Source organism: Oryctolagus cuniculus, chromosome 13 (genome assembly GCF_051225735.1).
Source record: "Oryctolagus cuniculus isolate XC-2025 breed Fujian yellow rabbit chromosome 13, ASM5122573v1, whole genome shotgun sequence".
In the NCBI taxonomy this organism is placed as follows: Eukaryota; Metazoa; Chordata; class Mammalia; order Lagomorpha; family Leporidae; genus Oryctolagus; species Oryctolagus cuniculus.
This window is the reverse complement of record NC_142879.1, coordinates 46,826,795-46,853,157: the sequence shown is the minus strand read 5'-3', so window position 1 is coordinate 46,853,157 and position 26,363 is coordinate 46,826,795. Positions and strand designations below refer to the sequence as shown.

The window sequence follows — 26,363 nt, the reverse complement described above, 5'->3', positions numbered from 1 at the left end:
AAGTTGAAATTGCCAACAGTGTTTTTATCTGGATTTCTTTTAATCTCCCATTGATCCGTGCCTTTAAATCCAGGGATAGAATTTCGGATCAGCAGGGCACACTGACAAACACCAGAGTGAGGTCTGGCATGCATTTCAGCCAGACCAACCAGAAGCCAAATGCCCTCTGGGGGTAATTAGTGCCCTCACCTCTCTGTGTGTTCTCCATAAGTCGGGTTATCTCAGAGCTCAAACTACTTCCAGGAGATAATTAGGGCCTGCTGAAAGCTGCATTAACTCTTCCAGGCCACAAGGGCATTATAAATTACTATTTCTCAACAGACTCATCAGCTTTCAGCAGCTTGCAACACCTCCACTCTAATCCCAGAAGGGCTGGACAGAGGTTGCTTGGATTATTACAGTCTCATTTGGAGGTCTTGAGTGTCTTCTTACACAGACTGGTATCATGTCCGTGTTTTAAAGGTAAATTTGAGGCTATGAAGAGTTAATGCCGCACATCTGGAGAAGCCTCATGAAGAGATAAGGACAGAGTTCAAGGCCTGAGAAAGAAAATTCAAGACTTTTCTGATCCGTGACTGTTTGTATTTATTTTATGGTCAACTTTCCTTTTCATCGATCTCTCTCATACACATTGTCAGATTGTATTGGGCTTGAAGAGCTGTTGCTAATAGACCCCATTGAATTGTAATGCACTTTTCATTTATCATTTCTAATCCTACCATAACCGTTAAAATAATCACAGTAGCAAGCATTAAGTGCAAGCTAAGAGGATACTGAAGGTCTTACATCTGTTAACCCCTTGAATGCTCCAATGATCTACAAGAGAGAGTAGGACCTTCATATACACAGGTTCTGCATTTGTGGGGTCAAGAACCACAGATGGAAAAAATAAGAAAAAATTTTCATATGTACTGAATACGTACAGACTTTCTCCCTAGATTATTCACTAAACAATATAGTATAACAACTATTTACATATCATTTACACTGTAGTAGAGTTCTAGAAATAATTTAAAATAGGCAGGGGATATGTATAGGTCAAAGCCAATACCAAATGCTGTACCCTTTTATCTGAGGGTTTAGAGCATCTGAGGATCCAGGTACCCTGCACTGTGCACAACCCTTTTCTTACACACTGAACAGTGTTGAGAATAGAGGTGGTAAAACATGTCCCAGTGCCACTTAGCTATAAGGGTGGAAACGTACTTAAAACCCAGCAGCCTGCGCAAGGATTTGTACAATTTGTCCCTATCGTACAAGGCTGTTATGTGACTTATGATAACCATTCATACATTTTAAAACCAAAAAGCTGACCCACAAAGGGATGATGTAAGTTGCTTCAAGCAGTCTAGCTGGTGAGCTCCAGTAGTGGAATTTGAAGCAAGTTCTGTCTTACTCTTCAGCCCACACACTGCCATATCCTGCTAACATAACTATAAATTGACACAATATTTCTGATCTATAGTTGGCCCATATAATAAAAATCCTCAAAAATTTATTCCTATTTATTTATTGATTTCTAATTTAGGAATCTCAGGAAATAACTAATCTATGCAAAAACATTTTTCTTATAAGGTTGTTAAGGCAATATTTCTGTCACTCTAAATATATGGCAAAAGGGAATCAATTATCTATATTATGATATGTTACAAAAGGAAGTCTTAATTTTCCTGAAATAACTATGAGAACTATAAGTGTTGTTTTCACATGGAAAGCCAGAAATAATATATTTTCAAATAAAACAACCACTACAGTAATACAGTGTAATATTTCTTATTTTTTAAAAAGACATATCCATACTCATACAGAAAAAGTTAATGCCATATATATATATGTATATATATATAATTCTAGTGGTTGTATATGCAGGGTAGAATTACTAGTGTGTGGATTTTTCCCCTTCTTTTCACTTATCCTCATTTCCTAATTTTTCATAATCGATGTATTTCTTATGATAAAGCAAAATGTTATTACTAGCTTTTAACATTGGAGTTTGGTTTTTGTAATTGGTCCCTTTAAAATTTCATTAAGGGTAGTCATTCATTCAGCAAGCATTATTTGAATATGTACCATATGCTTTGGAATAACTCAGTGAAAAAATAAGCAGATCCCTACCATCGTGAAATTTATCTTCTAGCTCACATTCCAGCCAGTTGCACTGATCAAACAGGACACACTGACTTTGTCTGGAGTTTAGGGAGTTGGGCTGCTTGTGCATCCTGGTCAACTGTGGTCTCCCTCTGATACCCTGAGCTACCAAAGTGGGCCCTGGAGCTCAGCTGTATCTGGAATGCCCCAAATAGTTACTTTGATGCTTTTGTCTTTCACTAAAGAGCATCAGCTACTCATCTTCTCCCTGGGTGATCAGCTCCAAGCTGCCAGGCTCTCTCCCCAGTCTGTGGCCCGACCTTGCACTTTCTAATGGAACCACAACTGGAGTCTGAGCTAATTCAAATAGCGCAAAAAAGTCCAAGTGTCCCCTCCCCAATCCCTGTGGACCCAACAAAACTGGCAACTCCACCAAGACCAAGTGACTGGTAAGCCTTGAATGTCTCTGATGGCCTCACTATCCTCTTTTACATTTTGTCTTTCTGTTTTTACTCTCACCTCCTCTCTGGTCAGTAAACCTGGTGAAATATCCTATGAAATTTTGTAACTATTTCTATCTAATATAATAGAAAAGTTTTTGGTTTTGTCTTTTTCTGCTGCTTCTGCCAGGTACTAAGACAATAAAGAAAAGTAAAACATTCAGTTAAAGCTCAGTTTGATGTACTTCATTCTGGATGGCTGGTTGACTTTTATCAGTTGATATTTTATCAAATAGCAATGGACCGAGCTTAAGATGCTAGGTCTCTAATCTGTTAAGCATTATCCACCCTGCTCACATTAAGTAATCCCTATAACAGTTCTGCTAGCAGATGGTGTTGAGTGATTTTGGTGGTGGAGGTAGGAATAAAAAACTGCAATAAATCTTGTATCTTAGTAACGGATTAGATCCATCTAAAACTCCAGAAACTAAAGTAGATAAAAGAAAGAAAAATCTCAATAGCACATTGCACAAATAAACAACTGAGATCATGAACACTTTTTCTGATATTAGGAGTGAGAGCATGAATTTTTCCTCTGGTATTAGGAGCATATTTTTAGTCAAAGTATTTATATTTATGAATCTAGAACTACTAGCCAGTCTATCACTGTGGATTGGGGTTCTAGGCCATTTTTATTTTGTTCTTTGCTTTCTAAAGTTTTTCTTATTTTTTAAAGATTGACTTTATTATTATTTATTTAAAACACAGAGTTAAAAAGACAGAGGGAGAAAGAGAGAAAGAGAGTTCTTCTATCTGCTGGTTCATTCGCCAAATGGCCTCAACAGCTGGGGCTGATCCAGACCAGAGTCAGGAGCTTGGAACTCCATCTGGGTCTCCCAGGTGGGTGCAGGAGCCCAAGCACTTGGGCCATCTAAGGGTGCTTTCCCAGTGCTGGGAACTGGGTGAGAAGCGGAGCAGCTGGGACAGGAACTGGCACCCATAGGGGATGCCAGCTTGAAAGGCAGCATTTTAACACACTGCACCACAATGCTGACCCCACTTTCTAAACTTTTGACAAAGGGTCTCTATTCGTTTATATATATAAAAAAATTAAATGCTATTAAGTCAAAGGTGATGTGCATTTCCAACATTCCATATGCTTTAAATCCTGGCAAGAGTCATTGAGTTCTAACCTCCACTAATAATTTTATTTATAATAGGGCTGGGACTGCTTTGCTACTCTAAGTCAGGAAAAAAAAGAACATTAATCCCTTGGCATTTCATTTACTGATGAATTCCTTGAGTGCTTCTAATTTAGCCTGGTGCTGAACAGAGATTAGCATGTCTGTCAGGCTAGGGCCCCCATTTGATCACTGGCAAGGAAACCTTTTCTCTTTTACTAGAAACAATTCCCCAGGTAAATCCATAGGAGACTCAGGAAGTTGTACTTGCTTGCAGACCACGGAGTTTGAAGTGCTTGTACAGTGTTTAGAAAGTCCTTTTGCTTCACAAGAGTTCATTTCCATGGCTTTCCTTGGGTTGTTTTTCTTTTTTTTTTTTTACTGTGCTTATTTATTTGTTTATTTTTAGAAAACTTTTATTTAAGAAAGCTTGTATTTAATGAATGCAGATTTCATAGGTACAGCTTTAGGAATATAGTGGTTCTTCCCCCCATTCCCGCTCTCCCACACCAACTCCTGTCCCTACTTCCTATTCCCTCTCCCATCCCATTCTTGATTAAGATTTGTTTTTAATTAACTTTATATACAGAAGACCAACTCTATACTAAGTAAAGATTTCCACAATTTGCACCCACACCAACACACAGAAGTATAAAGTACTGCTTGACAAGAAGTTCTACAGTTAATTCTAATAGTACAACTTACTAGTTTTTTTTTATATTTATTTATTTATTTATTTTGCCTTCTTTGCTTCACAGTCCTGAGATTTAAGCTGTGTGATTAGTTTTTTTAAGATTTGTTTATTTAGTTGAAAAGCAGAGTTACAGAGAAGCAGAGGCAGAGACAGAAATGTTTTCCATCCTCCAGTTTTTTTCCCAAATGGCCACAACAGCCAGAGCTGGGCTGATCTGAAGCCAGGAGCCAGGAGCTTCTTCCAGGTCTCCCGCATGGGTACAGGGGCCCAAGGCCATCTTCCACTGCTTTCCCAGTCCATAGCAGAGAGCTGGATCAGAACTGGAGCAGCCAGGACCTTAACTGGTGCCCATAGTATTGTAGACAGCAGCTTCACCTGCTATGCCACAGCTCTGACCCCTTTGTGGAATATTTTAATTATTAGCAGTTAAGACAGTGGTGAGTTCGAGGCAGACAGCGTCTGTGGTCAAATCCAGCCTGAAGTGCCCTCATTTAGGAGTAAGCAGTAGTCTAGAGTTCTACTTCAGTTTCTTCAACCTTCCTAGAAGCCTCCTCTGCCCTCATTGTACATCATTTTCTACTTAAAACCCTCAAACGCGAGTCTGGTGTCCAGCTCTTTCACTTATATTTGATATTTTTCTGCTGATTGTCAAAATTTCTCAGGCCTCAGGAATAATTAAACCACCAAAATTAAACTTGATTTTAAAAAATTCTATTTTATATTGACTCTTCACCCAAGACTTTTTGTCTCCTTTCACACATAGACTCCTACTTCTTCTAGACTGAGCAAGCATCTCCTTACAGGATGCATGCTGAATCTATATAAAAACAAGCCCAAGGGACCAGAACTGGGGTGCATCAGGATAAACCTCCACCTGCGATGGCAGCACCCCATATTGGAGCTCCTGTTCAAGTCCCACCTAGTGTACCTCTGATCCAGCTCCCTGTTAATGTGCCTGGGAGAGCAGCAAAACATGGTGCAAACACGTGGGCCCCTGCCTGTCACCCAAGTGGGAGACCAGGATAGATTTCTAGGCTCTGGGAACTGACACAGCTGACTTGTGGCCATTTGAGGATTGAATCTATAGATGGAAGATTTCTTTCTTTCTGTCTCTTCCTCTTTCTCTGATGCTCTACCTTTCAAAGAAAAATGAATGAACATTACAAAAAATAAAAAAAAAATCCCCAAATATGAGAATCATTAGGAAGCAGTCCTGTGGACTTCCTGTAAGACCCTGTTAATATCTAGCAGGCCTCTCTAGTGGTCTGCATTTTCTTTCCAAGTAAAATCTCCGTTGTGAAAATATAAGTACATTTAAAACAACAGATTGAAGGAAAAAGGAGGAAGGTTTCAAGATTTTTTACTGCTTGGTTTTAATACCAGAACAGTAGGCTAATAAAGATGGGAGGTACATGGAAGGGGGTTGACTAAGAAAACTACTGAACATGTTACCAATGCCCGAAGATATTACACTTTCCCTGGGAAGACAACTCATTTTCCTCACCTTGCCAGATTGTGTCCAGGTTTGGTTGGGAGCAGGATTCATCATGCCTTCCGACCACCTTGAAGACTCCCAAGGCCTGTTTCCAAAGGTTGACAAGGGTCACACGCTCTTCCAATACTGGACAGTCCCATAAGGACAATTCCTTAGACCAAACTGGATTGCTGAGTGTGAGTGGGATTGCTGAGGGGAGTGCTCTGAGCAGGAGGAGCCCCCTCTTCAGTGTTGGAAATCGCAAGCCCTTGCACTTTGCACGTATGATTATGCCCTAAGCATTGCACATATTTAAGTGTGCTATGATGCTGCCAGCAGCTAGACCATACTCTCGATTTTAAGCATGAGGATAGGAAATGAAGAAATGATGTAACTTGAGGGCCTGGCGCCGTGGCTCACTTGGCTAATCCTCTGCCTGCGGCGCCGGCATTCCATATGAGCACCGGATTCTGTCCCGGTTGCTCCTCTTCCAGTCCAGCTCTCTGCTGTGGCCCGGGAGGGCAGTGGAGGATGGCCCAAGTGCTTGGGCCCTGCACCCGCATGGGAGACCAGGAGGAGGCACCTGGCTCCTGGCTTCGGATGGGCGCAGCGTGCTGGCCGTAGTGGCCACTTGGGGGGTGAACCAATGGAAGCAAGACCTTTCTCTCTCTTTCTCTCTCTCTCCCTCACTGTCTGTAACTCTACCTGTCAAATAAATAAATAAATAAATAAAAATCTAAAAAAAAAAATTATGTAACTTGATTCAAGTCATTCGGGGAGTTAGGGGCAGAGGTTATAGGCCAAGTTTCCTAGTTTTAAGTCCAATACTTTTTCCACACCATTCAATGATTACATTTTGAGCTGCCACTCCCTGTAATGGGGAGACATTTGCAATCAGTCAGGGAAACACATGTGACGTTACCTCGGTACTTATTTTATTTGGGGACTTCTAATGGATGATGAGGCTCAACATATGCAAACATCATAAAAAGAGGTGAAATGAGAGTGCAGGGAATTAGGCTGACAAGTCTGAGTGAATGCTTTTCAGTGTTTTCCTCCTGTTATCTGCATATTCCTCAGCTTAGCCAGATGAACTCCACTCCTTCATGTTCTCTAGACTGGCTGATCATCCCGTGCAGAGCTGTACACGGCACGATGCATTGCTTTTTTCCTTTTCCATCAAGCTAAATGGATTCTACAACATAGCTCTTTTTATGTCTGTTCTCATTTATCTCAAAAAAACCTTCTTGAAACTTTACAGACTATGAACCGTGCCCTGTAATATATGTCTAAGGAAGTGGCAATACAAATGCATTTATTTTAGGTATGCTGCTGCTGCTCTCCATAATCTATTGATGAATTCGAAGGAACCAGCCATTTGGTTCTTGGGGCAAGCATAGCTCCGAAAGAACACTGAATATTAAACATTTTCAATATTCAAAATCTGGGGCTTATGTTACAATTTTAAATCCCACAAACAGATATTTTGTAATCATGTAACTTTTTCATTTTTGTGCAAAATAATAAGATGGCTTTTTGCAGAAAATTCCAGACTGTACTTGTCAAATATATATTTCACAACCACTTTTTGTAGTAGTGAAATCTGACTCAGGCTTGCTTACAACTGAATGAGTAATGTAGACTCAAGTTGGCTTATGATTAAGTGATTGGATGACTTCAGGAACTTTCATTTGGTGCATTTTAGATATCATGTTGGTGAGATGAGGTAGCTTCAAAAATTAAAATTGTGATTCATAAAAATGAAAATGACTTAAGAGATTCAAGGAATTCCTTTGAAAATTTTGTTGAAAGAACTGACCTCTGCCTAGTTATTACAAAGCTATAAAAATAAATTAATGCAGTACTGATATCAAAACAAGAGCAAAAATTAATATTCTGTAATGGAAGTCACCCAAATCAGTAAGAGAAGAAAGGATCATGAAACAAATAATACTTGGATAATTATTTAAGTGTGTTGATCGACTTTTCAGAAAATGCACTAAATTTCTACATCTCAAATAATAGAATATATTAATAAAATCAATACAAATAATCATGTGTATCTTACATTTAAGTGGGGACTAGATGGGGAACACTTAAGCCGATCAATAAAAGCTACAACATATTGGTGAAAGAAATTGAAAATGACACAAATAAAAAATATCCTGTGTTCATGAGTTGGAAGAACTGATATTGTTAAAATACAAAGCAATCTGTAGTTTCAATGTGGTCCGTTTCAAAATTTCAATGCCATTTTTTATGGAAATAGAAAAAGCAATTCTAACATTTTTATGGAATCAAAAAGATCCCCAATAGCTAAAGCATCTTAACCAAAGAGAACAAAGCTAGAAGCATTACGCTTCCTGATTTCAAATTATACTACAAAGCTATAGATCAATAGAACAGAATAGATAGCCCGGAAATGAACCTACCCATACAGAGTCAACTAATCTTTGACAAGGCTGCAGAAATACAAAGCGAGGAAAGGACTGTATCCTTCACTAAATGGTGGTGGGAAAGCTGGTTATCCATCTGCAGAACAATGAAGTTGGATCCATTCTATTCCATACACAAAAGTCAACTCAGAGTGGATTAGAGATCTAAATGGAAATTTTGAAACAGTGGAAGTCCTGGAAGAAAACAAAGGGGAAAATCTCCCTGGCATTGATCTTGGCAATAACTTTTTAGCTACAACACCAAAAGCACAGGCAACCAAAGCAAAAATAAGCAAATGGAGTTACATCAAATTAGAAAGTTTCGGCATAGCATGGGAAACAATCAATAAAATGAAGAGGCAATTTACAGAATGGAAGAAAATGTTTCAAATCACATATCTAAAGAGAAGTTAATATGCAAAATATAAAAGAAATTGCTGCAACTCTACAGCAAAAAAATTAATAGGAAAAGGATCTGAATAGACGTGTCTCTAGAGAAGACTACAAATGGTCAACATGTATATGAAAATGTACTCAATATCACTGACAATCAGAAAAAGATAGATCAAAACCACAATGTTATCATATACCCCTTGGGATGACTGTTACCAACAAGTAGGAAAGATAAGTGCTGTTGAAGGGAGGGAAAAAAGGGATGCCTATGCACTGTTGGTTGAATGTAAATTCATATAATTGTTCTGGAAAATAGTACATTCACCTTTCTCTGAAGGGAGGAGAGAACTTCCACTTTGACTATGACCTTGTCTAAATATGATCAGAGTTGGCAAACTCAAAAGGCTTCCACAGCCTTGGTAACTCATGACAAGAGCCTAGGGTGATTACTGATGCCAGACACAAGAGCGTCAATTTGTTAAGTCAACAACAGGAGTCACTGTGCACTTACTCCTCATGTAGGATCTCTGTCCTTAATGTGCTGTACATTGTGATTTAAAGCTATAACTAGTACTCAAACAGTATTTTTCACTTTGTGTTTCTATGTGGGTGCAAACTGTTGAAATCTTTACTTAATGTATGCTAAACTGATCTTCTGTATACAAAGAGAATTGAAAATGAATCTTGACGTGAATGGAAGGGGAGAGGGAGCGGGATAGGGGAGGGTTGCGGGTGGGAGGGAAGTTATGGGGGGGGGGAGCCATTGTAATCCATAAGCTGTACTTTGGAAATTTATATTCATTAAATAAAAGTTAAAAAAAGAAAACAGTACATTCATTTCTCAAAAAAATTACAAATAAAGATTAAATAAGGCCACCCTGCAATCCAGTAATCCCACTTTTGGTATTTGTCTGAAACAATTGAAATCAAGATTTTGGAGAGAACTTTACCACTATCTGTGTTCATTGCAACATTATCCAGAGTAGCCAGACTATGGAAACAACATAAATGTGCCCATCAATGGATAAAGAAAATGTGGTGCATACATATAATAAAACATTATTCTGCCTTAAAAAGTAAGGAAACCCTGTCATTTGTGACAGGGATGAACTTGGAGGCTATTATCCTAAATTAAATAAAAAGCTAATCAAAAATACAAGTATTGCATGGTACCACAACTTTATGGAATTTAAAACAGTGAAATTTACAGAAGAAGAGAGCAGAATGGTGGCACTAGGGGCTGGGGAGGTAGACATTGGGAGGTGATGACCAAAGAGTACAAAGCTTCAGATATACAAAACGTTATGCAAATCTACTACAACCGCAGCCTAGTGGTTATAGCAAACAATAGCATATTATATACTTAAAATTTGCTAAGAGGGTAGATCTTGTGTTACGTATTCTGTCTCTCTCCCTCTTACACACACACAGGTACATACATTAATAAAAAAGGCATAGGAAGAAACTTTGGGAAGTATAGACATGGGTATGGTATGGTGGTGGCTATATACTTATCCCAAAACTCACTTGAGTTATAGACATTAAATAGTACAGCTTTCTACTTGTCAATCATACTCCAGTAAATTGTTTAAGAAATTAGGAGGCTAGTGCTGTGGTGTAGTGCACTAAGCCTCTGCTCATGGCACTGGCATACCATATGGGCGCCAGTTCTTGTCCAAGCTGCTCCTCTTCTGATCCAGCTCTCTGCTGTGGCCTGGGGAAACAGTAGAAGATGGCCCAAATGCTTGGGTCCCTGCACTGGTGTGGGAGACCTGGAAGAGGCTCCCAGCTCTTGGCTTCAGATTGGCCCAGCTCTGGCCATTACGTCCATTTGGGAAGTGAACCAGCAGATGGAAGACCTTTCTCTCTCTCCCTCTCTGTCTGTAACTCTACCTCTCAAATAAATAAATAAAATCTTTAAAAAGAAAAAGAAATTAAGTCAGTCAATAGAATCACAAAGAATATTATCTAAGAAGTGAATTTTACTATACAAAGCAAATAACCTTCCATGAAATTATTATTTGCTTTAGTTAATTATCAGTGAATGCTTACTACATGTTAGGTAGTTGTTCTAAATGCATGGCGTGCATTAACTCTTTATAATTCTCACAACAACCCAGTGAATGATGAGTAGGCAGTGTTAGTTTTTATTTTATCAATGATTAAAGTGAGGCACAGGGAAGTTAAATCACTTGCTCAAAGTACTATGCGTAAGGATGGGTTGTTAGTCTAGCAGGTAAGATGCCAGCATGATGTGTCAGAGTTGCTGGGTTCAACATCTGGCTCCGACTCCTGCTAAGGCAGACCCTGAGAGGCAGCTGGGCTCCTGCCACCCACCTGGGAGGCCTGGAATGAGTTCCTGGCTCCTCGCTTCAGCCCAGCCACGTCCCACCCACTGTAGACGTCCAGGGAGGGAAGTGGCGTATTTAAGCTCTTCTCTGTCTGTGTCTTTGCCTCTCAATTTTTAAAAATAATATGATTAGGTCTTGTTGAACTGATTTAACATTAATACATAAACTGTGTCATTTGTTTTCTTTTACAACTAATGCTTTCTGAGCCTTGTATAAAAAATCATTATCCTCCCTGAGTTACCCAGATAGCTGCAATAAAACTGAATATCTCATGGTTTTGTATTTACCTCTCAAGCCCTAATCTATCTGAAACTGATTTTTGTGTTTTGGGAAAAATAGAATCCTATTTCACTTTCCAAATTTGTAATTATTGATCCAGGTTCCTCTTTTCCCATTGATGGAATGGTTCCTCTTTGCCCTTCTTTTGCACTAGGCCAATTTGTATACATTAAAGGGTCTGTTTGGGGGCTGTCGCGTTGGTCAATGTGTCTTATCTTTGCACTACTCCCCTATTTTCCTAATCACTTCAGCTTCAGCACAATTTCTCACGTTCAATAAGCTGTGGCTTCCCTCTCTTGTGCTTCGTTTTCCGGGATGTTTAGAATCATCTGTGCTCTTTACTAATCGGCACACATTTTAGGATAAGTTTCTCAAGTGCCATGAAAAACTATTGGAACTTCTACTTGAACTGTTCTGAATCTGTAGAGTGGTTTTCAGGGAGCACATACTACTTAAATATTCTTTTCACCTGCTAAATTAACAAATACTGTCAGTCTTCCGTATCTTCAGGCTCTTGCATCTGTGAATTCAACTGTGAAACAAAAATATTTGGAAAAACAACTGCATCTCTACCAACAGTGTACAGACTTCTTTTCCTTGTCATTATTTCCTAAAAAAATACAACATAACCATTACACCATGTTAGATATTACTAGTAATGTAAAGATGATTTAGAGGATATAGAAGGATGGGCATGTATTTGCAAATACACCTTTTTATATAAAGGACTTGAACATCCAGAGGTTTTGCTATACTTAAGGAGCCCTGGAATTATAAGGGAAAACTGTTATTTTTAAAAATGAGATGTCTCGGGGTAGAGGATGGACAGTAACAGGTATATTCTTATATCTAACTTGAGAGAGTTTAAATTGATCTAATTTTTTCTGAAAATCTATTTGAAAAAATGTGTTGAGCTGTAAAGACCAACAGTTGTCATTAATTTTAATTCAGTAATTAAAACTTTTGCAAATCATAGGGAAATACATTGAGACTATATTATGATTTTATGCTTAGATTATTGATTATTAAGAAAATCATAAATAATCTAGCTGTACAATGATGGGAAAGTGATTACTGAATTCTGATGTATCCATTTATAAACTAACATGTAGCCTTTTTGAAGGAATTTTTAATGATGATTTTAATGATGATTTTAAACATGATATAATGTTATGCTCCAGAAAGCGTGATAGAGAATTGTGTAAATTATATGATTGTTAGCTTTTAAAAAATCATGGACAAAGGGCTAGGAAAAAATCTAAAAATCTACTTGTACTTTATCAGTGATTTCATTTTGGATAATAAATTTATGGCTAATTATTTTTCTATTTCCTGTACTTCCCAATGGTACTTTAAAAAAGTATCACAAATGATTTTTGTTCTAGAAAAGTAAATAAAAATATGTTCCTTGGCAGCTGCTTGCGTTTGTGATCATAAAAGATGCTTACGTGGAATGGTGCACACTGTGTGCTTCTAGCAGCAAAATGAGTGACAGTTCAAAGTTGACTGACTGTGATGGGTGCCTGGTCTTTCCTTTTGATGTGCCGCTGGAAAAATCTATCTCTGAAGGGACCTCATTTCCATGAAGGCACCTTTGTATGCTTCATCAATATTCCACTGCCCCATTTCTCCCAAGATAAAATTCCTCAGGGTAAAGATGTCCAAGGCTTTGAATGGCATTGGCATCCCAGGAAATATGTCATTTAGAAATCAGACTTGTAGCTCCCAGGCTGCAGGAGCTTAGCTACACAGTGAACTTCTAAGCCGTGTGGCAGACCCGAGAGTGTAAGGTGGGCGTTATCTTTGAAGTGTCTATGAGCCAGTGTTGTTCCATGGATAATCAATCGAATGCTAAGAAGCTCTGCTCACCTAATCTTGCTGTTGCTATGCAGGCACTCCTATTTGTTATGCAGTGAGGTGATTGCCACACACTGCCTTATAATAAAGTGACTCAGCTGAGCTGAATGGGTTATATGGTGAAAACTGAGAGGGAAAATTCCAGAGGAAGTTGCTCTGAAAGCGACTGAAGCAGCACCACGTCTACACGTCAGGCACATAGAACTATTCCAGGGCCTCCGTGTACCAGGTGGTGTGCTCACGTAGATGGGATACACTCCTGCCCAGTGAAGAAGGTCAACGCTTTGATTTGTCCACTGTTGGAAGGATGGTGTGAGAGGAATGATCCCCTCGGTCACTAATAAATAAATAATAGTTCCTTATTTAATGAGTAAGTCACCTTCGTTTGCCCTTTGCTCTGAAGTTTAGCATTACGAAGGGCAGGTGCTTCCAGCTCTGTGTTCAATTCTGTTGACAATCTCAGCAAGCCGGAGCAAGTAAGAGGGTTGAACATGGACTTGTATTTCATTGAACACATACGCAATTTGACACTCCTATTACTTATTTATTTACTTATTTGAAAGGCAGAGTGACAGAGAGACAGAGATGATCCCTCAGTGGATCCATCAGTTGGTTCACTCCTCAAATGGCAGCAACAGCTGGGGCTGGGCCAGGCTGAAGCCAGGAGCCAGAAACCATCCGGGTCTTCCAAGTGGGTGGCAGCAGCCCATGTGTCTTCTGCCTTCCCAGGTGCATTAGTGGGGGGGAGGGGTGAGTCTGAAGCAGAGTAACCAGGACTCAAACCACACACTTGAATATGGGATGCAATGTCTGGAGTGGCACCACAGCACTGGCCCCTGTCATTTTTTTTTTTTTTTTTTGACAGGCAGAGTGGACAGTGAGAGAGAGAGAGAGACAGAGAGAAAGGTCTTCCTTTGCCGTTGGTTCACCCTCCAATGGCCGCCGCGGCTGGCGCACCGCGCTGATCCGATGGCAGGAGCCAGGAGCCAGGTGCTTCTCCTGGTCTCCCATGGGGTGCAGGGCCCAAGCACTTGGGCCATCCTCCACTGCACTCCCGGGCCACAGCAGAGAGCTGGCCTGGAAGAGGGGCAACCGGGACAGAATCTGGCGCCCTGACCAGGACTAGAACCTGGTGTGCCGGTGCCGCTAGGCGGAAGATTAGCCTAGTGAGCCGCGGCGCCGGCCTGTCATTTTTTTTTTTTAACACACCCAACAGCCTGGCCATTTAAAAAGCATAAAGTTAAACAGAAGGCCAAGGAACCCTGCTGCACACATTAAGGCTCTGTCCTTTGATGGAGAAGTATTTCAAGTAATACTTTTCATTGGCGAAGGACACGGAACCTGCCTTCCGCTACTGCGGACGCTCAAGCCACAACAGCTTTGCTCTTTGCTTTGTGCCTCTGATGTTTGCTTAAGAGGAGTGATGAAAATCCAGGGTTGTTTCTCAAAAGCTTTGTCTCTCTGAAGCGGCTCCTGGGCTGTCATATCAAATTTGGGTCAAATTTATCTACAGAGCGACCATGCAGCTGTGTGTTAATTTGCACTGCATTGGAAGGCTGGCAAGCAGATTCCCGTATGTATGGTGCTTCCTGTGCTAAGCTGATATTCACCTTTTTAAAAAAATATTCTTACCAGAGTCCCTCACTGGAGATGCCGTGTGTGGGAGAAGAGTAAGCACCAAGCAGCTTCCAAGCTAGACCTTTCATTCACCTGCAAGCTCTGTAACGAATCACACTTGTACTCTTCCTAGGACACAAACACCAAAAGCTAAGAGGAATAGCAAGAGAAAAAATGGCCATAGGATGAAACAGGATAATCTCTGCAATGCTTGCAGATCACAGTAGAGGATGTTTTACTTAGTATTTATTTATACTCTGCTTTAAAACAGAAAGAAGTTTTTGTAAAAAAAAAAAAAAAAGTCAGTTGCCTATACATGTTTGAGCATATTTCTAGATTCTCTGATCAATTCCATTGGTTTCTTTGTTCATTGTGACACCAGTACCACATTGTCTTGATCATGGGTTATTGTTGCTTTATAATTTGTCTTGAAATCAAATAGTTTCATCTTCAAACTTTGTTCCTCCTTTTCAGAATGGTTTCTTTGTGTATTTGTTTTGTTATTTTTAGGTGCTTTGAATGCCACACAAATTTTAGAACCATTTTTTTAAATTTCAACAAATAAATTCCTGCTGGGATTTTGGTTGAAAAACACTAATTCTATAGATCAATTTAGGAAGGATTGTGTCTTAAGTATTGAATTTTTAAATCAATGAGCACACTATATAACTCTATTTTTGAGCTATTTTAAACCATTTTGTTAGCAACATTTTGTAATTTTAATTGTCCAAGTTTTGCACAGCTTTTTGACACATCACTATGTACTTAGTATTTTATGTTATTATAAATGGTATTATTAATTAATTTTTGATTGCTTATGATAGTATATAAATTTTTTCTTTTTATATTGGTTATATTTGGGAACTTACCACATCCACTTACTCTAGTAACTTTTTGCACATGGATGGTCACATCTCTGGGGAACTAAGATTTTCTTCTTCCTCTCTGATCAGGCTGCCTTTGATTTCTTATTCTTGAGTTTTCACAAGGGCTGGAACTTTGCACTCTTGGGTGGAAGTGGTGAGAGTAGACGTGCTTATCTTCTTCCTGACTTTAGGAAGAGAGCATTTCTTATCCCACCATGAAGTATGGTGGGCTCTTGTTTCATGTAGTTTCCTGCGCTTCATCAGGATGTGGAAGACTTCCTGTGTTCTACTTGGCTGAGTGTTTTCATCAAGAATGTGTGTTGGATTTGGTCAAATGGTTAATGTTTTCTCTGTATGTACTGAGATAGGTAAGTTTAATTTTTAATTTTATTTGAGAGGTATCATGATAGACACAGACAGAGAGCGCTTCTTCTGCTGATTCGTTCCCCAAATGACCGCAACATCTGAGTCTCGGTCAGGGCTGGGGCCAGGATCGCAGAACTTAATCTAGGTTTCCCACTGGGTGACAGGAACCTAGCTACTTGAGCCATCACATTATATACTTTTTTAAAAAAAGATTTATTTATTTATTTGAAAGGCAGAGTTACAGAGAGGCAGAGGCAGAGGCAGAGGCAGAGGCAGAGGCAGAAGCAGAGAGAGAGAGAGAGAGAGAGAGAGGATCTTCCATCTACTGGTTCACTCCCCAGATGGCCGCAATGCTAGGAGCTACGCCAATCTGAAGCCAGGAACCAGAAGCTTCTTCCAGGTCTCCCACCTTGGTGCAAGGACTTTGGGTCATTTTCTACTGCTTTTCCAGGCCATAGCAGAGAGCTTGATTGGAAGTGGAGCAGCCAGGACTTGAACTGGTGCCCATATGGAATGCTGGCACTGCAGGCAGTGGCTTTAACCCACTACACCACAGCACTGGCCGCTCTTGACTTCTTTTCATTTTATTATGTTAGGTGTTGCTGTAGAATCATGGTAAATATTTTAAATTTGTAGGTGTAACCTCAAATGGACTTAATACAACTTCATTATAAAATTTTACAAAAGTATACTTTCATTTCAAACTTTTCAGTGTATATAGTATTGTCATATATTTTATTTCTACATATGTTAATATTCACGTTGGATACATTTTTGCATTATTTTTGCTTCAATCATATATTATTCTTTTAAATAAAGAAAAGATATTCTATATCTACACACATAGTTAGCATTTCTGGTCCTCTTTATTTGTATGTATAAATTCATCTGACATCATTTTCTTCTACCTCTAGACTTCCTTTAACTTTTGTTGTAGTGCAGGTCTGTTAGTGATGAATTTTGTCAGCTCTTATGTGTCTTGTAGAGTTGTAATTTCACTTTTCTTTACAAAGGACATTTTGCTTGGTATAGAATTCTAGGCGGGCAGTTTGTATTTTTCAATTTAAAGACATTACTTACTCCTTTTCTTTACACCTGCTACTTCCAATGAGAAATCTGCTGTCATCCATGTTGTTGTTTCTTTCCATGTAATGTGTCTTTTTTTTCTTCAGCTGCTTTTAAGATTTTTTTCTTCCTTACTGGTTTTGAGAAATTTGATTATGCTATAGCTCAGTGTAGTTTTCTTCATGTTTCTTATTTTTAGAGTTCATTGAGCTCCTTGGACCTACTAATTAATGGTTTTCATAGAACTTGATAAACTTAGCTGTTATTTATTCAGATGTTTTTCATGTATATCCGCTTTATAAGGATTCCGTGTGCTTAAAATTTTCACAAATCTTACTGATGCTCTGTCTGGTTTTTTATTCAGTTGTTTTTCTCTGTTTTCTGTTTGGAAATTTCAATTTCTATATCTTCAATTTCAGTTCTGTATCTGCAATTTTTTTTTTCTCCTGAAGTGTCACATTTACTGTTAATTTTATCAGTGCACATCTTTTCATTTCAGAAACTGATTTTTCAGCTCTGTATTTTCTATGTACAGTTTTTGTGTTTTCTGTGGGCCAACATGTTACTCTTTCCTGTCACTTATTCATCACATGGAATAGTTTAAGTATTTTAATGTCCTGTCCTAACAATTCTGTGATTTGTTTCAGTTCTATTAGTTTTAGTTGTTTGTTTCATTGTGAACCGTATTTTCTTTGTTCTTTGACAAAAATCAGTAACATTTTTTTTTATGTCAGGGCAAGCTATCTGAAAAAGGAAATAAGAAAACAATTCCATTTTTAGTAGCTACAAAAAATTCTATGACATCCTAGTAATTTATTAGGGAATGTCACTCTGTTAGTGTGTACTGGGTATTTTTGTTCTTCATGCAAGCGTGGCTGTTGGTTACAGTTCAGTAACTTGGAAGCAGCTGGACCCATTTGAGTCGTTTTTGTAAGATTTATTTATTTATTTGAAAGTCAGAGTTACACAGAAAGAGAAGGAGAAGCAGAGAGAGAGAGGCCTTCCATCTGCTGGTTCACTCCCCAATTGGCCACAATAGCTGGAACTGTGCTGATCCATAGCCAAGAGCCAGGAGCTTCTTCCGGGTCTCCTGCACAGTACAGGGGCCTAAGGACTTGGGCCATCTTCCACTGCTTTCCCAGACCACCGCAGAGAGGCTGGATCAGAAGTGGAGCAGCCACTCCACTTCTTCGAACCAGCGCCCACATGGGATGCCAGCTCTGCAGGCGGCGGCTTCACCAGCTACACCACAGCGCTGGCCGCCCATTTGAGTCTTTTAAGTACTGGGTGGGAACACAGCAGCACTTAGGATGGGATGAATTTTGTCCCTTCTGAATATTCTTCCTTGTGTCCCAAGAACTGTGAGTATTTTTTCCAGCCCTGTGTAAGCCCTCAGAATTCATGCTTGTAGTCTTTCTGGATGGATTTTTCCCACAGACTTGAAAATAGTTTCTCACATGGACACACCTACTGAGTATTCCTGGCGATGGCAAGGCTTGTTGTCACGCAGAAGTTACAGTTTTAGTTTCAAATCCTGGCTTTTCTCTTTGCTACACCTTTACTATTTCTCAACTTCAGTATCTTTTTCTGTAAAATGATGATTATCATGCTCTCTATTTCACAGCAATTATGTGAAAATGAAGTGCAATATTTACCTTAATGATTACTAGATAATATTTTTATAAAAATAATATGATTCAAGAATTATGTCATATTTATAAATATTTTCCTTATAGAAACTTGAAGTATTTACATGATTAATAATATGCAACAACTATCTAGGAACCAACTTCATCTTGGCATGTTGAAGCATAAAACCATGAAGAAATGAGTCAGTGTTGGGTATGAATTCTGAAATAGACCCAGTCCCTAATTGTTAACAAAATTCAATGAGATGATTGGGGAGACATTTTTTTGAATTATAAAAATGATTAACTTTTTGTGATCTATTTGTGCTTTCAAATTCCTATATTTTGGAGTTAGATTTCTAGACTAATGGAATAACAAACTGCTTTTTCATGGCATTCTACAAACTTGCTTGAGTCCAGTGACCCCAGTGAACATAAGAAAGTTTGTACCAGTTTTGAATTTCATGATATAAGGTAAGAACATCAAGAGTTAAAGAAAAGTAATAGGTAAGAAGTCATGGATGTTTTTCAATTCTTGATCCCTTTGTAAAAGCAACAAAATTCTGCATGTAAGGTTGTTTTTTAAGTTCACAAGCATTAGTATTAGAACTGAATCATTCTCTGAGAAATATCCCATATGTGTAGTCAAGCAAAAAGGATTATTTTTCTCCTAACAGGAGTTAATCTATTTTTAAGACATCTTGTTTACCTCCGACAGTTATATTCCACAGAACCCATTTCCTCCTAGAGACAGCGAGGTGGAATCCTGGCTCTGTGTCCTTTGGGAAACCACACTGGACGGCCACATTTCTCACGTCGGTCCCTTCCGCCTTGATCTGGGCCTTTTTCCTGTTGGCCTTTGTGGTGATCCCCGCGGTGGGTCTTCACTTTGGATGTTGCACTGAGCAAGTCACGGAGTCACAGTAAATCACTAATAGAAATAACCCATTGCCCTAGAAGGAAGGGGAACAACCTTGGGCATCCATGTTCTAGGGGATATTCTGAGACTTTAAAAATTCTATCTGTGTGCCTAAGAAAAGATTATAATAAATCATCATAAAATATCAGATGACCTGTCTTGGGAGAACGGTTTATAATGTTCTTCTTTTAGTGTAACACTTGTATTGTGTTATTCACTAAAAACTCATAATAAAGTCCATGACATTTACATGGGACTGTTGCTCTTAATACTTTTTACCACCCACAACTTAGTTTGGACTAAAATGTTATACAGCTGCTGTGCTCAATGACTTAGTATTTACTTTACAAGATTCTTTCTTAAAACAAAGTTCTAGAGAGAAATCTTCATATATTTGGATCACTGTCTCCCTTTCTGAATCAATAAAATGGACACTTATTCTTAATATTTCAGCTTTGTACATTTGTGGAGTGTTAATAAAACAGCGGCCGTAAGAATGTGTGGGTATGGGGCCAGCGCTGTGACGTAGCAGGTAAAGCCGCTGCCTGCAGTGCTGGCATCCCATATGGGCACTGGTTCTAGTCCCGGCTGCTCCACTTCCAATCCAGCTCTCTGCTAAGGCCTGGGAAAGCAATAGAAGATGGTCCAAGTCCTTAGCCCCTGAACCCACCTGGGAGACCCAGAAGAAGCTCCTGGTTCCTGGTTCCTGGCTTCAGATGGGCCCAGCTCTGGTCATTGCGGCTACCTGGGGAGAGAACCAGCAAATAGAAGACTTTCTCTCTCTCTCTCTCTCTCTCTCTCTCTCTCTCTCTCTCTCTCCTTCTCTCTCTATCTCTGCCTCTGCCTCTCTGTAACTCTCCTTTTCAAAGAAAATAAATAAATCTTAAAAAAAAAATAAAAAGAATGTGTGGGTAGAGGTTGAAGCTGTGGTGTAGTAGATTAAGCCTCTGCCTGCAGGGGTGGCATCCCATCTGGGTGCCAGTTCGACTCCTGGCTGCTCCACTTCCCATCCAGCTGGCAAAGCAGTAGAAGATGGCCCAAGTGCTTGGGCCCCTGCACCCGCATGGGAGACCCGGAAGAAGCTCCTGGCTTCTGGCTTCAGATTGGCCCAGCTCCAGCCATTGCAAACATTTGGGGAATGAATCAGCAAATGGAGGATCTCTCGCACATATTCTCTCTCTCTCTGTAACTACCTCTCAGATAAATAAATCTTTCAAAAAAAAAAAAAAAAAAAAAAGACTGGGTTAGTTGCTTGTTTTATCCTATATATCCTTCCCACTTCCCATCTATCTGGTTTGACCCTAGACTGTCTTTGGAAATTAGCTGGGTGCTTCATTCAGTGTTCCCATGAACTCTGGGACTATTCATTTTCAAAAGAAGGGGATAAATGGACAAGAATAAACCAATTCGGTGTAATCAAAAGTAGTATTCTGTCTTTCTGTGCTTCCTTCTGCAGGCAGAGTGCTAGCTGCACGAGACTGCACAGCCTTTGGCGGTTAGGATCGAAGCTCAAACAGATGCATCATTAGTGATACAAAAAGTACATTGCTACAAAAGCAGTGCAATCATAACTACTGGGATAGAGATCATAAAAAAACCTACTGTAGGGTGGAATTAAGCAGGAAGTAGGTCACATTAGATCTCAACCACATGATTTTCTACATGAAAATGTCAAACAATGCTTAGTATCACAATCTCTTAGGATGCTGGCTGCATCATGGAGTCTCGGGATACTCAGACCCTTACATTCCCAGGCTCAGTTGTCCACTCTCCCTGGGGATTAACTCAAATAGTACCATTTTTTGTCTGACCTCTTGTGTGATGCTGGCACTTGAAGAATGTTAATGAATCAGATTTTAGTGGGCAGCACTTACCTCCACAAATTCTAAACTATTCCTTTTCCATTTTTATTTCCTATCTATACATCATCCTAGTAATAATTTTCTGTTTTGAAGTATGGAATGAGTCCTCTATTGGGTCTTGTCAATGAAATCCATGAGTTAATCCTACTTAATGTCTGGTCAGTAGCCATAAACAGTGGTGTCCTGACAAGGATAGCAATTTATGCGCATTCCTTTACAAGTCTGCATTATATTCTGAAATTCCTAGATGTTTAATTCTGTCTTGACTTTCCATCAAGCAAATGGATTGGCTTTCTATCCTTTGGGATGATGCTGAATCTCACTCAAGTGCATGAGATGGAATAAGGATGTAAATGTCATAGCATTATATCATCACATGCTTTGGCATCACTGAATGATTTTTCTCCCTAGGGAAAAGGAAGGAGGTTGTATAGGGTCCCGACCATGAAATGGTGATTCAGGGATTTGTACCAGCATCACAGGCACACTGGTTTTGGATAAGTGTCCATGTCTTTTAGTTTTTTTATCCTTAATTATTGAGCTAGATTTTAACAATAGTTGCTATTAAAAGAACTAGCAGTTTCTACTCAAAGGGATTTCTCTTCAAGTCGCAGTTTGCTCCTGTTGAAATTTCAGTTATTTTAAGCATCTACGGTAGAATACTGCTGGGGAGAATATAGTTGGTGCAGTCCATTATTGTACTTTAATTCAGCATGCTTTTAGAGCAATTGATTGTACTCAACAAATGTAGCTGAATCTTTGCAAAGGAAAGCCTGTGTGAGGCCAGCACATTTTAAGCAAAATATCCCCGATGTCCTCTTTTCAAAATTCCTTTCCCTGCAATCTTAGCCTCACTACCATGACCTTAGCAACAGGCAACATGAATGCTACAGACAGTAACTGAACAATGAGCTTTCACAGGCATTTTGATCCTTTTGTGCCTCGGGTTTCTTTTTCTATTATTTAGTGAAATCACAGGAATGTAGAGAGAAACATGGAGACTTTCTTCTCATTGGTGGGTTACAAATGAAGCTGACCGACCTCGAATACTTGGTCTTGAGGATTTCACAGCAGGCTTGGGGAAGGCTAGAGAGGAGGGAGCCAGGGAATGGATATGTGGAATATTTTAGTCCAGTATTGCTGTAATTTTAGCTGGCCTCCAAAAATATGTATTGGCTTTGCAAGTTTTTCTAGGCTGAGTGTGCCTAGGGATAGGGAGGTGGGAAGATGGGCAGGTAGGTTGGAAACAGAAAAAGGTTGATCCGACTTGATCCTTCTTTGCAATCTAGAAGTGACATGCAGATGGCACACGTATCACTGGATAATGCCCAAATGCTGTGACACCACTGGTGCTTCCCTTACGGGGCAGTTGGTCTTAAGAAATAACGTAGGCTTTTCGGCATTAAAGCAAAGGCTTATTTTTCTTTTTATCAATTGTTCTGATTTTGAAAGGGTTTTGTGTAGCAAAAATGAGACTTTCATCTTACACCTTGCAATGATTAATGAGGCACTTTTTTTTTTCTTTTACAGAGAGAGAGAGTTATAGACAGTGAGAGAGAGAGACAGGAGAGAAAGGTCTTCCTTCCGTTGGTTCATTCCCCTAATGGCCACTACGGCCGGTGCTGCGCCAATCCGAAGCCAGGAGCCAGGTGCTTCCTCCTGGTCTCCCATGTGGGTGCAGGGACCCAAGCACTTGGGCCATCCTCCTCTGCCCTCCCAGGCCACAGCAGAGAGCTGGACTGGAAGAGGAGCAACCCGGACAGAATCCAGCGCCTCAACTGGTACTAAAACCCGGGGTGCCGGCACTACAGGTGGAGGATTAGCCAAGTGAGCCACGGCGCCGGCCAATGAGGCACTTTTAATTGGATTTATATTTTGTTTATGTTTCCTTACACCTTCTAACAGAAAAATGATGAACTTGTAAAAATTTTATTACGTTTATTGTCCGTTGTCAACATGTGTTGTAGTAGAACCTAAAAACAATAGTATCATAAAACTGGGCTATTATTGTATTTATTATTAAGACAGCAAATGTCTTCATCAATGACACTCAAATCTACCAAGGGTTTTCAAATACAAGCTTATGAGTAAGTTTCCAAAAAAAAAAAAAACAGTAAAATATAATGTACCATAATTTTTTAATCTCTATTGGACCATAAAGAGCAGCACCTGGAAAAGAAAACTTTCCTCAAGAAACTCAATACGAAGTTTCCATGCCAGCATTGAATCGGTAGATTAAACAGCACATTGAGGTTGGATTGAGCTGACTGTATATATAAGGTAGTTCATTGCTTGCACTCGGTTTCATTTCTCTGTGGGCAAATTACAACATGAACTGCATCTCCCCATGTCTCACTCAGGTTTATGTGAATGACTCTGGCTCTGAACCTGTCACTAGAGGAATTATGAAGCTTGGAGATGTTAGAAGGAACCAGTCCCCTACAGTAGATGTCATGTTTGTGAGCACCTGCAGACAAACACGTGTGAGTCCTCTAAAAGGACCATTTAAAGTTGAGAGTGATGATATGTCTTTTGGGGAAGATGATAATGGAGGAACTGTGTCAGATTAAATATAATTGATAGACTTATTTGGCTTCACTATATACACTGTGGCATAAGCTCAGCAAATTTTCTTGAAGATAATTGTACATTTATAATTATTAATGTATATTATAGAGATAAGTTGTTCAGAAGAAATTCTTCGTGCAATTTTCATATATTATTAGATCAAATAAAAATATTCACATTATGTAAACTCTGAGGAAAAGTGCACAGCCCATACAAAAACTTAGTAAATATCCATTGACTGAACAAATGAATGAATGAATGAATAAAACTGCATCTATTCATCCTGCATGGAGTATAACACTGCACTGTTACCTAGGTAATTTAGCCAGTGTTGGATGTCATATTAGAATAATTTAGGGCTAATCTCCCTTTCATTTCTTTTATAATTATCTAGAATTATCTGGAAGGTTCCCATAGCTTTGAAATTGTCTTGGACACCATAGGCAACCTTGAAATAAATTGATCTTGACAGTCGTCCTGGTGGCTCAAAGCCTTTGCCATCAAACATCGCTGTGGGCGCCACGCACAGCTTGTGACTACAGGCACGTGTCTGTGGCCAACTGAACCATTTACCACATAGACGTGTTGTGGCCATATTTAGAATGAATGCATTATTGATTCTTCAGGCAGCTGGAGGTGAGGGTAGAAAACCAGGTAGGCTTTTTGTCTAATAAAGCAGGTAACCAGGAAATTCAGGAAAAAACACTTTCCGTTCTACAACCAGTCAATACAGATCAAAGCCTGTTTGTTGTTTCTCTCTCACAGCTTCTCTGAGTATCATTCTGTGGTAATTGTTGCCATTTTGGCCAACAGTTTTGCTTGGACTCCCATGAATCCACTTTTTGCTTTCCTTAAAGGAAGGCGTTATTCTTAGAGGCAGCCAAATTCCTGCACACTCATCAACGGGCTATTCCTTTTTCCAATGAGATTTTTAAGTCAGAGTGCAAACACCTCAGTTTTTAAACTGTTTGAAGAAATCATACTTTAAAGATCTTTTAATTTTCAGAAGTAAACATCAAAAGAACTTACCAGGAATTCTAGCAATGCATATTTGCAGCGACCCTCAATTTTTAAATAAGAAACTTGGAACCTATACTTAAAAGTTTAACATTTTTATATGGATAATTTAAAAAAAGTTTAAAAAATTTCTGACCTCAGCATCTACTTCTGTAAATTTTCAATTCCTTCCAGCTTTTCAGCTTTGAAACATGTGCTCTGTAAAGAAAATTGGGTTCTGTTGATGACTGTACAACTATAAATTTACCAAGAAGTCAATGAATTATACAGTTACAAAAAACAAATTTTATGATATGTAAATTAATCCTCAATAAAGCTGTTAAAATATGGTAAGGTTATTAATACACTTGTATCCATTGTGTGCTAGTATTCTTTCCATACTGGAAAACTTATTGAATTTTTAACAGCTTTATTGAGGTATAATTTATATTATACATCATGGGAATTCATTTGCTTCTTGGATTAATAATTAATGCTATTTTGGGTTTGAAATTATTAGTTTAACATGAACTTTACTAAAGCACTATTTCTTGCCATCATAGTGATTAAAGTGAAATTTTAAATTCCACTCTTTCTCCAATTCACATTCTGGTGTTCTGTAACCACTCATTAACAGACTTTTTTTTTTTTTTTTTAAGATTTATTTGTTTATTTGAAAGGCAGAGCTAGAGAGAGACAGAGGCAGAGAGAGAGGTCTTCCATCTGCTGATTCACTCCTCAGATGGCGACAATGGCCAGAACTGCGCCAATCCGAAGCCAGGGGCCAGGAGCTTCTTCTGGGTCTCCCAAGAGGGTGCAGGGGCCCAAGCACTTGCGCCATCTTCTACTGCTTTCTTAGGCCATAGCAGAGAGCTGGACTGGAAGTGGAGCAGCAGGGACTGGAACCCTAGCTCAGCTGGAATGCCAGCACCACAGGTGGTAGCTTTACCCACTATGCCACAGCGGCCAGCCCCCAACAGAACTTTTAATAAAGGGATTGATGCCAGCAAGAGTTAAGTGCTATGATGGATTCTGTTTCACGCCTCAACATTTGGCCTCTCTGTTGTCAGCTGTGTACCTTGTAAGAGCACGGCCAGCCCTATCCGTCTTCACTCAGTCTTGGCTTTGTGGGCTTTCTTCTTACTAATGAGGACCATTGCCCTTGTGTAGAGAAAGGGAAATCAGATGTGGTGTATCTTAGCAGGCTCTGAGAGAAAGTTAAAAAGTGGGTAAGATTGAACAGGTTTTTCTTATTATGGTTTTTGTTTGTGAATTCCACAAGGA

The 26,363-nt window shown here is 39.3% G+C and overlaps 1 long non-coding RNA gene across 1 annotated transcript in view; it reads left to right on the top strand.

Annotated features, from left to right (window-relative positions):
* Positions 1–14,054: 14,054 nt before the first annotated feature.
* LOC149122577 (uncharacterized) overlaps positions 14,055–26,363 on the top strand; it is a 135,695-nt gene continuing 123,386 nt past the window's right edge. Inside the window, exon 1 of the long non-coding RNA XR_016218928.1 lies at positions 14,055–14,098. This is a non-coding gene — a long non-coding RNA (uncharacterized LOC149122577). The remainder of the gene's footprint in view (positions 14,099–26,363) is intronic.